This window comes from Adelges cooleyi, unplaced genomic scaffold, assembly GCF_023614345.1.
Source record: "Adelges cooleyi isolate 19-005CV unplaced genomic scaffold, UGA_ACOO_1.1 ACOO_flye_CR_arks_rails_tigmint_CR_PRNA_247, whole genome shotgun sequence".
Lineage (NCBI taxonomy): Eukaryota > Metazoa > Arthropoda > Insecta > Hemiptera > Adelgidae > Adelges > Adelges cooleyi.
The window spans coordinates 1,393,022-1,405,547 of record NW_026095912.1 but is presented as its reverse complement, the minus strand read 5'-3'; the positions used below and the strand labels follow the sequence as shown (position 1 = coordinate 1,405,547).

General features: G+C 28.6%; 1 long non-coding RNA gene across 1 annotated transcript; it reads right to left on the bottom strand.

The window, feature by feature from the left end:
• Nucleotides 1-1,097: 1,097 nt before the first annotated feature.
• Nucleotides 1,098-2,342, bottom strand: LOC126836882 (uncharacterized). The gene is made up of 4 exons (XR_007685410.1): nucleotides 2,133-2,342; nucleotides 1,904-2,042; nucleotides 1,398-1,588; nucleotides 1,098-1,305 (listed from the first exon to the last, which is right to left on the bottom strand). It is a non-coding gene; the product is annotated as an uncharacterized LOC126836882 (long non-coding RNA).
• Nucleotides 2,343-12,526: the final 10,184 nt, after the last annotated feature.

Sequence of the window (12,526 nt, the reverse complement as noted above, 5' to 3'; positions counted from 1 at the left end):
TAAGATGTCAAACAACATCTTTATAAGGCATCTAGTGTGTTTCTTAAAATGTTTAGATAACAAAGGATTCCATAAGAAATACGTTCATCCAATACTTGTGCACTAAAATAAATTTTCATTTTTATAATTTAAAGTTGTAACGCGTCAATTTTAACTATTTCTAGTTCAGTATTTTTAATTATTAAAAGCTGTATTTATTTATTAACTCTTTATTATATTACACTACTATACTATACTAGTATATTATACTGTATATATTTCATAGTATTGACTATTCTTACTTATTTTAATGTGTTCATAATATGAACAGTAAAAGTATGTTTTTTATTTAATAAATGATTGTTTTTTTCGTTGTACGAGGTATAAACAAAAATAAAGAGTGACAATGAAAAAGTACAATTTTTTTTGTTTTTGTATGGCTTTTTTAACAGTCATAAGCTTAAAATTCAATAATAATATTACTAACAAACATTTAAATACTATATTATGCTATGTTTATTATGATAATAGTAAAATAAAAAAACAAGTAACAAGATAAATAATACGCTTATAAGATACGAATAAACATTGTTATTTGCTAAATCATATTGAAAAACTAAGACTAAATAAAATTAACATATCTATAATTAACTTGTAAATAATAGAGGTACAACATATTGCTGTATATAGTGATGTATTTATAGGAAGTTACCTTGGACGGTAAAGTTTGTTTGATGATTTCCCACTAGAAGAAATCCATCTCCATTTACATATTCAAGTTAAAAAATATTTATAAGTATATTCATTCAATTTACTTTTTTACACTTAATCCAATAGTTGACATTTTTTTTTTTTTTATTTTGTGTTTTATAATTTTATTTACTTTATTACTTATAAAAACTTAATCGTAAACCACTAGAAAATTGTCAATAAATTCTGTAATAGCTAATGCCAAAACTATGCCATCATGAAAATAATTTCAAGATTTGGATTAAGACAATAACATATTTTAGAAATATTAACATTCTCAGCAGCATTTTAGATTAAATTAATATTAAATAAAGAATTCATCATTAATAATTAATAAATAATGTATAATAATTATAGATATGTTAAGTATATGTGTGTTTAAATACTTAGAGTTTAAAAACTTTATGTCACTTTTAAAATGATAAAGTACTTTTAAATTATTTTATTGAATTACATTTTTAGCTGAATAATTAAATATATATAGTTGTCTAATATTTGATTTGAACTTGTGAATCCATCTTATTCTTCTTACTGACTTAATGGAAAACCGTTATCTGCAATAGTGTGCCACAGTAACTAAAAAATAATAATAATAAAAATAAATTGTTAGAGATGAATTCACAGAAATTAACTAAATTATTGCAAACTGATGATCTTATATATTTTACCTTAAAATAAAACACCTATAAATTTACTGAAAATTGAATACCACAACATTCGACAATGTATTGATGGAATTAGATTAGACTGATTGACTACAATAATATAATACACCAAATTTGACGTTGGTAGTAGTGTAGTTGTAGACAATAACAAATATCAATTTAAGTTGAGATAGTCCATATTAATATTGAACATACTGAAACATATAATTAAAAAAATTAAATAAGTTCCTTAGATACTTAAATAATTATATGGTTAAGCAACAAATATCAGTATACACATATATTTTTTATAATTATATAAGTATGATAATTTTTAAGTTAAACGTTAATTTTTAAGTAACGCTATTTAATTAAACATATTAAGTATGATAAACATAAGTAATCCAAAAAAACTTATTATGTAAAAACATTTTATATGTTCATGAATAATAAAAAACGATTAATTATATTTTTCTAATAAAAAAATGTACTTATACAATACACCTATATTAATAAATACATTATCTTACCTATTATTGATTCAGTAAATGATGATTGAAGATTCAATTTTTTCATAAAAAATTTTATATTTTTTCTTTGAATTCAGATACCAATATGTTAAAACACAAAACTACACATTTATAAGTTTCTCAGAACAAAGACATAATACTGTAAGAATAAAAGTTTTAATTAAAATATCATCAAGCATAATTCAAATTACTCTATTTATTTTAAATAACATATTATTATTATAAGTACCTTTAATTTTGATATTTGATGTGCATACATTTTATAAGTAAGGTTATAGGTTTTATAGACTTGTCACTTGAGCAAAACTCCATCTTGGTATTCACATTGATTATGGATATTTAATATCAATGTTATTATTTAAAACACAATAAATGTTGACAAGTTCATAGATCTAGTAAGTTATGATACTATATTATTATAATATACTATGAAATTAAGACGTACAAATCGCATGACTAATCAAAATGTGTCAAATTAACCAAAACATATAATTGCTAAATGCTGGAAAAATATACACAGGGTATTGATAACAAATTAAACATACTTACTATTTTATAAAATAAATGTAGAAGTGTGTAGTGGTGGTATATTTGTCAGTCGATATAGCGGTTATCATTATTATTTACTATCGGTGAATTATTTACCTAAAGTAAATAGTGTTTGGTACGGTTATGATTTTTAAACGCTACTATAGCTATTGTCAAAGTTAATTGTCAATAAATAATAACAGAGAGCAGTCACCTTAATATGTTAGCGTCTCCAAGATATTTAATTTATTTTTTACACTCCCTTTAATTTTAAAACTGTGTAGCTCGTTAACTACTCAATCGATTTACCTAGTTTTTACGCCTAAAATTAAATTTAAAAAAAATAAACACGATCATCAAAAAAAAATTGGGGGTTACCATTTAAAAATCCAAAGTTGATATGGTTTTAACGCATAAGGGATGGTGTTAAAATTTTGAAAAATACATTAAATTTGTCCCACCTAATAACTATAATAATACAAAAAAAAAATTATTAAAAAAGTCTAATATCTTCTAAGATATTGAGTGGTCCATAGTTAACCAATCACCCGGTACATTGCATAAACTTTTAATTTGAGAATAATGTACTAAACATTTGACTGGTCAATAACCAGTTTTGGATAACCGATTTTGAAGTTATTTTTAAGTTTCAAGTTCAGGACAGGAGAAAAGGGGGAGTGTAGTATTATTTTTTACACATTTTAATAACTTTTGAATAATTTATAAATAATTATGCACACAAAACCAGTTATTGTTTAATGTATAATAGATTATTTTTTTAAAAAAAACACTTTCTATACTAACAGAGAAGCACGAGGTAATGGATACTTAAGTTAATTTTGAAAATGAACTATACAAACCCATATGAAAAAAGTAATCGCAACTACATGCCTACTACTTTTTAGTTGAAAACATTTTTAATAATTTAAAAAAAAAGGATTTGTTAAAAGTTATTATAAATTTAAAGAAGTGTTAAATACTTTTTTTTTAAGACGGAGGACATTCTGCGACTGCATAAGGTAATCTATACTAATATTCTTATTTTAAACAGATGAAAAAATGACGCAAATAAAAAAAACTACATTTTATTTGAAAATACTTTTTTAAATTAAAAAATAAAGTATATGTTTTAAGTATAAATTGTTTAAAACAAATTTTAATTTTGTGTTTAATATATTTTTTTTTTTTTTTAAGGAAAATAATGATGCGTCCCGCCAAATGGTAATCCAAATTTAGTATTTAATCTTAAACGGGTTGCTTACATGTTATAAACTGGTATTATTATATAAAAGTGTATAATTCTTGAAACTTAAAACTATACTAAAATAAGTATTACAATTTTTCAAAAAAAACATCATGTTAATATCATTTTAGGTAAAGGAAATATTGAACAGGAAATTTCGAATCTACAAAATAGTATCAGGTGAAGAACCAACGACTGATTACGACGGTAAGGATAAAGTTTTATCATTAATTAAAAAAAATATATATACATTCCATTATTATTTTGATATTGAAAAAATCCAAATGAAAATCCGCACTTATACTCAAAGAATTGTACTCGACATTATTGTAATCATCAAATTTTAACTGTACTTCGGAACTAATTCAAAGCTTTATTTAGGTGTTCCGATTGTCCCAGTCTCACCAGAAGAGCATGCGAGGATAATTAACGAAGATAATGCGTACCTGAATGACGTAAATAATATATTTTAGTACTTAATATTAAACACATGTAAAAGTATCGCAACTCACATAATAAAGTTTTGATTTAACCCAGGACTACATATAAATGCACATTTTTGGCTTTTGGTATATACAATTACGGATGATAGTAATGTGTTATATAAGCCGGTTACCTACAACAACAAATTCTAACACTAACCTTTCACCAAAACTATAACCTAACTAATATTTGGACACTCAAATTATTAATAAAAATAACAATTAACTTAAATTTAAACTGATAATCGATTTTTAAAAAAGGGGCATTAATATTTTAAATTTTGAAAAAAAATATTTAGTAAAGTCAAGAAACCTAAGGTTATTTTGAGCAATAGAATTTGAGTTTTAATAAAATTATTTTTTGAAATTGAAAATACATACTTTGCAATTTTAAAGTTTCTACAAATTTGTATAAATTAAAAATATATTTAATGCGCTTAGTCAATGTATTTAGCCTCGATTTTTAGTAGATTAATAACACTATTGGTTGACTTTTATGTTATTAACTAGCATTATTAGATTATAGTTTATAATTCTTGAAATATAAAATCAACTAGTAATAAAAGATGTCATAGGAAAAATGTTTTTATTTAAACAATTCTAAATATTTTAATATAATTTCAGATAGCGGAAAAGGCCAATGTGCTATGGCGTACCCGCTATCCCCAATTAGTAAATAATTTCCTAGGTAAGTTACGTTTAAAGACAAATTTCGAACAAACGTTTTTTTTTACTTTATTTCTTTTTATTTGTGGTATCTTACACAATTTAAAGTATCATAATGACAAATGTATCAAATGGTAGACGATTTTGTTGAATTTATTAAAACTGTTTTAACTGTATTTCGAAACTAATTCAAAACTTTTTACAGAAGGTCCGATTTACCTAGTCTCACCATTGCCGCAGATGATGGAAATTGAATAAGGTAATCGATATTTGGTATTTTATCTTAAAAACATGTATATTAGCGAAACCATACATAATAATGTATGGTTTTAACCCAGGCATGTAACTCGATGCACAACTTTGGCTTTTGGTTATGGTTTTTTAAATAAATTTTGAAATATTTTCTGTTTTATTAAACAATTTTAAACACCTTATATTAACTTAGGGTTGACTGTAACTATTGTTATTTAAGTCGGTTTCTTACAAACAAAATGGTATCACTAACTTTTAACCAAACCTTAGCTGACCCGTAAACTAACTAATATTTAGATGCTCGATTTATTGTTAAAAATAAAAATGGACTTTAAACTGATATAATAAATTCAATTTTATATTTATTTAAGGTTCGGTGACACAAGGATGACTACATTACTACAGAAAAAAATACATCACTATGAAATCGAATATATAACTTTTTCTTTTAAGCAATGCTTTGGATTGTAACATATATTTCGTTTGCTTAATACTATTGTTATTATATAAATATTAAAATATTATATTTCTTGATCCTTTACACATTTGTCTTTCATGTTTACACTGGTTTTCAATAGTTAGATTATGCATGTTTACTATTATTGCCTGTTTATTATTGTTGTAGTTCTTTATAATTTTTCATTAGAAACTCTCGCCTATCAATATAAAGATTTTGTCCTTAGTGATACACGATGTAGTGTAAAATTATAAGTTTTAATATTGTTGTAATTAATCATACACTAGACACAAATAAAAAAATGACACGAAAATTTGAAAACATATTTTTTTTTTCACTAATAGAATTAATTTTTTTAAATGAACAGTTTCATAATTAGAGCTTGTATCTTTAAAGATACACTGATACGTGACTTTAATTTGATATTTGTAAATGAAAAGATACACTACAACAATTTAGCTAATTTGCAGTTTGTATATTTAAAGATGCAATTCTTAATAGACCTATTAAACCTAGAAACGGCAGAAGCGGCTCTTTTCAATGCGCGCCTTTTGCCAGCATGTTCTTGCGACTACCAGGGAGGTGTCAGCCAGTTGCGCACCTATGTCGGTATTGAGGCGGTCTTAGCTGCCCTGAACAGTATGCCGTCGAGGCATTTAGACTTCACGTTTAGTTGTCCATACGAGAGGATCTGCTCGGACTCTGTAAGTAAATTGACCAAGTTGACCATAAAGCGCTCCCAATTCACTTCAGTGGAGTAGATCCTGTCTGGGTTTGCGACCGTGGCCACCAAATCTGCGCCCAGTACAAAACATATAACTCTATGATCACTTGAGGTCTTACAGACCAATTGCTGCCTATGCCTTGCAGGTTGTTGGAAACAATAGTGGCATCGACGTTAGAGGCACCAGTGGGGCCAGAGTACGTGGTGTAGTTTGACAGGTGGTTAGCCAATATAAGTCCGTTCTGCACAATAAATAATACTTCAATTACTTCACCTATATCTTCAGTTTGGCGCCTAAGCCACCGACGCGAGTAGGCGTTGAAGTCCGCGGCGATGAGATAGTCCCCTTCAATATTATCGAGTAGCTGTTGTAGGGCGTGTATGTGTACAATAGTAGGTATTTGGTATCTCCTTGAGACGCCATAATTCTGGTTACTGCTATGTTGATGTACTAATTGTCACTATTTGAAACATTATTTAAAATTGTATACAGTGTTATAAAAGGGCGGCTCAAATGTGTTGCCTCGGCGCGTGAATTGTCTAAATACAGCACTGCAGGAAGTTATGATTAAGCCATGAAAATTGGAGGGCCTCTAGATGTCGTCTAAACAAAGGCGCGTGGCGAGTTTGACGGGCCTGGGTCCAAAATTGTGGCCAGGACCCTTAAGTCCCTGAAAAGGGATTTTAGGTCCCCGGAGTGTGGCGGGTCTCGTAGACTATGTTAAAACAAAATATTCAACGCTTACACGGTCCCGATCGGACGCGTTGCCACGTAGTTATTGACTCTCAAAAATTCAAAAAAGGAGGGGGGGTGGGTGTAATTTATAATATGTAATGGGCCTTGGCGGGTCAAGGCAGGAACCGTTGACCCGGGGTTCGAAAAACAATTGGTTCGTCCGTAATGGCGGTTTGAAGTTAGCGGGGGGTGGGGTAAAATTAAAAAAATTGAATTTTAGGTACCCGGGCGTCCCGGTACACTCTGTACATTAGCACTGGTGTCACTCAGTATTCGAATTTAAAAAAAATTGTAAATGTTTGCAATGAACTTTAGGGACACCCTGTATACAGAAGGGTGTCACCTTGTATAAGATTTAAATAATATAAAAATGGCCGCGGCGGCCGAGAGAAAAAACGGCAAACGCCGTTTGCCGTTTAGTACAACAAGAATAGTATAGAAAAAAACACGTTTTCTAACCTCAAATAGTGAGTACAGAAATTCGAAATATTGCCGTAGGTCGTAGAGTTTTAATGGGATCGATTCAATAACGACACCTTTTCTCCGTCTGTAAATAAATAAATATCTATAATAGTTATAATAGTGTAGATATTTGAAGTATAACACAACACACGTACACATTTTAGAACAACAGCTAAGTACAACTGTGACCTCATTTGATATACCTACTCGTCGCATTTACAAAGCAAAACTGTTAGGTTTGTCTTAAGTATATTTTGTAGACTCTGGTTTTACTTCATATTATATACACGTTTTTTCTTCTCAAAAGTTTAACAAATTAGTCTTTATATACTACACTATAGTATTGTAGTAATTATTTTTAAGAATTTTGAAAAACTACTGCAATAATAATTATGCATGCAAAACAAGTTGTTGCGTTATGTTTGTTAATTTGTTTTTTAAAACAAACATATTCAGTCACACCGAAGGAAATGGTAAGCGTTATTAGAGTTAATTTTAAAAATATATTATTAAAAAAGTAACCGTAATTGCAATTTTAATCATAGAAATTATGTATATGTTAAAAACCTAAATGTATTTAACAGAAGGATTAATTTTATGTTTAAAACTGGTTTTAAAGAATGCAGTAAATGCTGTGCTCAGGGAAGAGGTAATTCATATTTAATATTTTATCTTATGCAAATGTAAAAATATGGCTATGTTTGGTTCAGGTAATTAAAATGTTGTATAAGGACTATTATATAAGTACTATATTATACCTATACAAAATTAAAAACATAATAATTATTTTCTTTTTTTATAAATTATGGTTATGACAACAAAAGCTGTAATATTGAAATAAAATCACAATGAATTTTAAGAATATGAAATTAAGTTTCACTTTACATGAGTGTTTTATTTTTAAAAACATGTATCGTTTGTTATTTTACAAATATCATTGTGTTTTGAGTCATATTTTAAAAACTTTATTTTCATAGTCTAAAGAACACTTGCTAAAAAACGTACATTGTACGTTTAGTATCATCTGTAATACTTCCCAACCGCACTTCACCTCCCGTCTAAACATGTAAACTCTTATAATATTAAAAATAGTGGTTCAAAATTGGCTATAAGCTAGTTAACATTTTTAGTAAAATATTCTTAATTTAAAAATTTAGTAAAATATATATGTTACCATTTAAGTTTCAAAGGTAACTTTCAAAAAAATGTATTTGGGGGGGGGGAAGCAGTAGGAAAATACAAATTTTTGGCTGATTCAGCAATTTTAGACTGTGCTGGTTTTGTTAATGCTTGGTTTAGACTTCTTCCTCTGGCACTTAATACTCTCTAAGAGTTTTGACCGCCACCACAATATCCCTCCACTTCTCTTGATCCTGAACTAATTTTCTCCATTCCTGTACTCCCAATTTTTCAAGGTCTTCTTCCACAACATCCAGCCATCTTTTCCTGGGCCTCTTTCGAGGTCTTTTTCCCATTTGTTTCCAATTTAGGACTGCTCTACTTATATCATCATCGCTTCTCTGTATCACGTGTCCTAGCCATTGAATCCTTTGCCCTCTTATGAAGCTGATGACTGATGCAATTCTCAATTCGTTTTGCGGTTCTTCATTAAATTTTCTTCTCCAAGCTGCATTTTCGTTATCATTAATTGGTCCACAAATTGTCCTCCAAATTATGTTTTCAAAAGTCCTAAACCTTCTTTCAGTTGTACTGGTGGTAGTCCATGCTTCGCAGCCATAGGTGAGCGTAGGCCTTATTATTGCCGTATATAGTCTAACTTTGGTTTGCTTTGAGAACAATTTTGATTTTAAGAACTTACTTAAGGCGAATGACGCTCTTTCAGCCTTTGTTATCCTGACTCCTATTTCCCTTGATCAATCATATTTAGTACTCAATACCGAAATTCATAAACTTTTTCGAAAGTTAGGGACCCCGTATCAGGGTTGTCTCCGTTACCTAGCAACTCCATTATTTTGGTTTTTTCGGCATAGATTTTCAACCCTATCTTGCTGGCTGCTTGCTCGAGGGCTTGGGCTGCTTTTTCCGTATCCTCCATGGAGTTTCCTAATATATTTAAGTCATCTGCAAAACCCAGTACTTGTATATGTTGTTGACCGATCGCTACTCCAGTGGTTTCTATTTGCATTTTCCTTATAGCTCTCTTATAGCTTTTTCCAATGCTATATTAAATAAAGTAGGGGATAATGAATCTCTCTGCTTTAAGTATGTTCGACCCTTATTTGATACTGTGTGTCTTCCATGAACATTTTTGTCAAGGCCACTAATTTTTGTGGGATTCCGAACTCTACCATTATATTGTATAGGCTTTGTCGATGTATGCTATCATAGGCCTTTTAAAAATCAGCAAATAGCTGCCAGATGTTTTGGCGGAATTCATATTTTTTTTCTGTTATTCGCCCTATTCTATTGTTGATAGAGCTGTTCTATTGTTGATCTCACTTTTCGAAATCCACACTGGTATTCGCCTAAATTTTCTTCTATGAATGGTGTTCGCCGTTTTAATAGTATTTTCGCAAACACTTTATAAGCTGAGTTAAGCTGTGAAATGCCTCTATAATTTTCACAATTTGATTCATCGCCTTTTTTATGAATCGGTATGCCTGTGGTGGGATTTTTTTAAATTTTAGTTTAGGCTCGTCAAGTTTCCAACATACAAGATCTATAGTGGCCTCATTGGTCTACAACGACGGGCCGTTGTAATAAATAAGACAAATTTTAAATTAAGGTTTTATTAATTTTTTTATTTACGTTTATTAGGATATTTCCAATCACTACTATTCTATGTACAATAAGTAAATTTGCTGGAGGAACAATAAAATGACAGGGCGGCGAGGAGGAGGGTCACATTTGAGCCACCTGTACATAAGAATTTAAATTAAGTTAACATGCATTGAGTAGGTCTGTTTGGATTGCCCGGAAGTGTTTTTGAGTGCAGCTGGGTGACAAGTTGGTTTGAATGGCAATGCATTTCGTAGTGTAGTCTTAGATAGAATATAGATGCGGTCATTTTGACTATAGCGATTTCGAGGTCTTCATGAGGCTCCACATTGGTAAAAGGAGAGATTTGTATAAAAGTAAGCGGTTAGAAATATTCGGATTGGACTGAACGAGTGGTCTTATTAAATGTAGGCGAGTGTTTAACTGTTTCCGTTTGCTTTTAAGATGGGGTCCCCAAGTGAGTCTCCTATCGAATAACAAACCCTGGTATTTTGCTTCCCTTGAATGTGGAATTACGGTGTTGTTATAGGTTATTTCAGGACTGTCATTTTGACGAATGGTGAAAGTGATGTGGGTGGATTTCATTTCATTTATTTTAATTTTCCAAGTATAACACCACTTAGATAGCATGTTGAGGTGAGTTTGCAGAAGTTGACTGCAGATTAGTGGATCTGGATCAGCAGCTAATGTAGCTGTGTCGTCTGCGTAGGTTCCGATGAAGGTGTTTACGGTATAATGAATGAGTTTTCTAATTGGCTAGGACTTTTTAGGATTTTGGAACACTACTCTCGATATTCAATCGTTACAAACCATAAAAAACAACAATTCATTTTAACACACCTTCGACTAAAATAAAAGTTGTATTAGTTGTAAAAATGTTAAATAATTTTTTTAAAAAATGTATATGTTAAAAATAATTATACATTGAATGAAGTTTTAATTTTATGTTTAATACTTTGTTTTTAAGATGGACAAAATTAAGCACCTTGATCAGGTAATTCATACTTTTAAATTTATCTTATAGAGATGAAAAGAGTGCAACTAACATTCCACCACATTTTATAAGAATACAATTTTTAATATTAACAAAAATGTGTATGTTAAATATTAAAATAGATGTACAACAAGAGTTAATTTTATATAACATAGTTGTTTTTAAGAGATCTTCAGAACATAATAGGCTGAAAAAAGAGTAATTAATATATAATATTTAATCTTAAACGTTACACTATTTCGGGTTTAAAAACTCAAAATGTTATATAAGGACTATTATATAAATCCTACATAATGCATTGCAAATTAAAAAAAAATGAATTATTTTTTTAAAAACGTATTATTTTAATGACAACAAAAATTCTAATATTGAAATAAAATCATAATAAATTGTGAAAAAGTGAAGCAAGGATTTGGTTGTTTTAGAAATAACATCTTGAGTATAATAGTATGAATAAAAATTAAACTGGATTTATAACAAATGTTACTTTGATGTTTAATACTTTTTTTTTAGAAAACTTATGAAACGGAGCATATGAAGGTAATCTAAATTTAGTATTTTATTTTAAACTAATGTAAAAGTAGCGCAGTCATATAATAATGTGTTTATTTAACACAGAACTACAAATCTATGCGCAATTTTAGCTTTTGCTAATAGTTCTTGAAAGGGATTTTAAAATACTCTTTGTTTTACTAACCAAATATAAAGAGCTATATTAAGTTACTGCTGACAGTTATGATTTTTTGTGCCGGATTCCTACAAAAAGAAAATTTTATATTAAATTTTCAAAAATCCTATAATCTAAATAACATTTGGATACTCAACATTTTGTAAACATAATAATCTTCTTATAAATAAACTGATATAATAAATTATATTTTATAATTATAAAAAAAAAATGTTTTTTAAATATTAAAGTCGAAAATCCAAAGGTTATCATAAATAATGAAAAAATCTGCTTTGATAAAAAAAAATTTGAAATTGGTTATTACTAGTTTGTTATTTTAAACAAATTAATATAAATTTAAAATGTATTTAATACGCTCAGTCAATTTGTGTTTTAAAACTTTTAGACTAGACTTTTATTAAAAACTGGCAACACTAAATGTACATTAATAAATATATACACTATTAATTGGCTTATAAGTTATTAACTAGCATTATTATCTAATATAGTATACAGTTTGAAACTCAAAACTATACTCATAAAGATATTAAAATATTTCATAAGAATTATGTTAATTTCAATATAGTTGATTAAAAGGAAATTTCGAATCATCCAACGCCTACAAGGTGACCAACCAAATATTAATGTCAGTAGTAAGTAATAAGTTTAAACA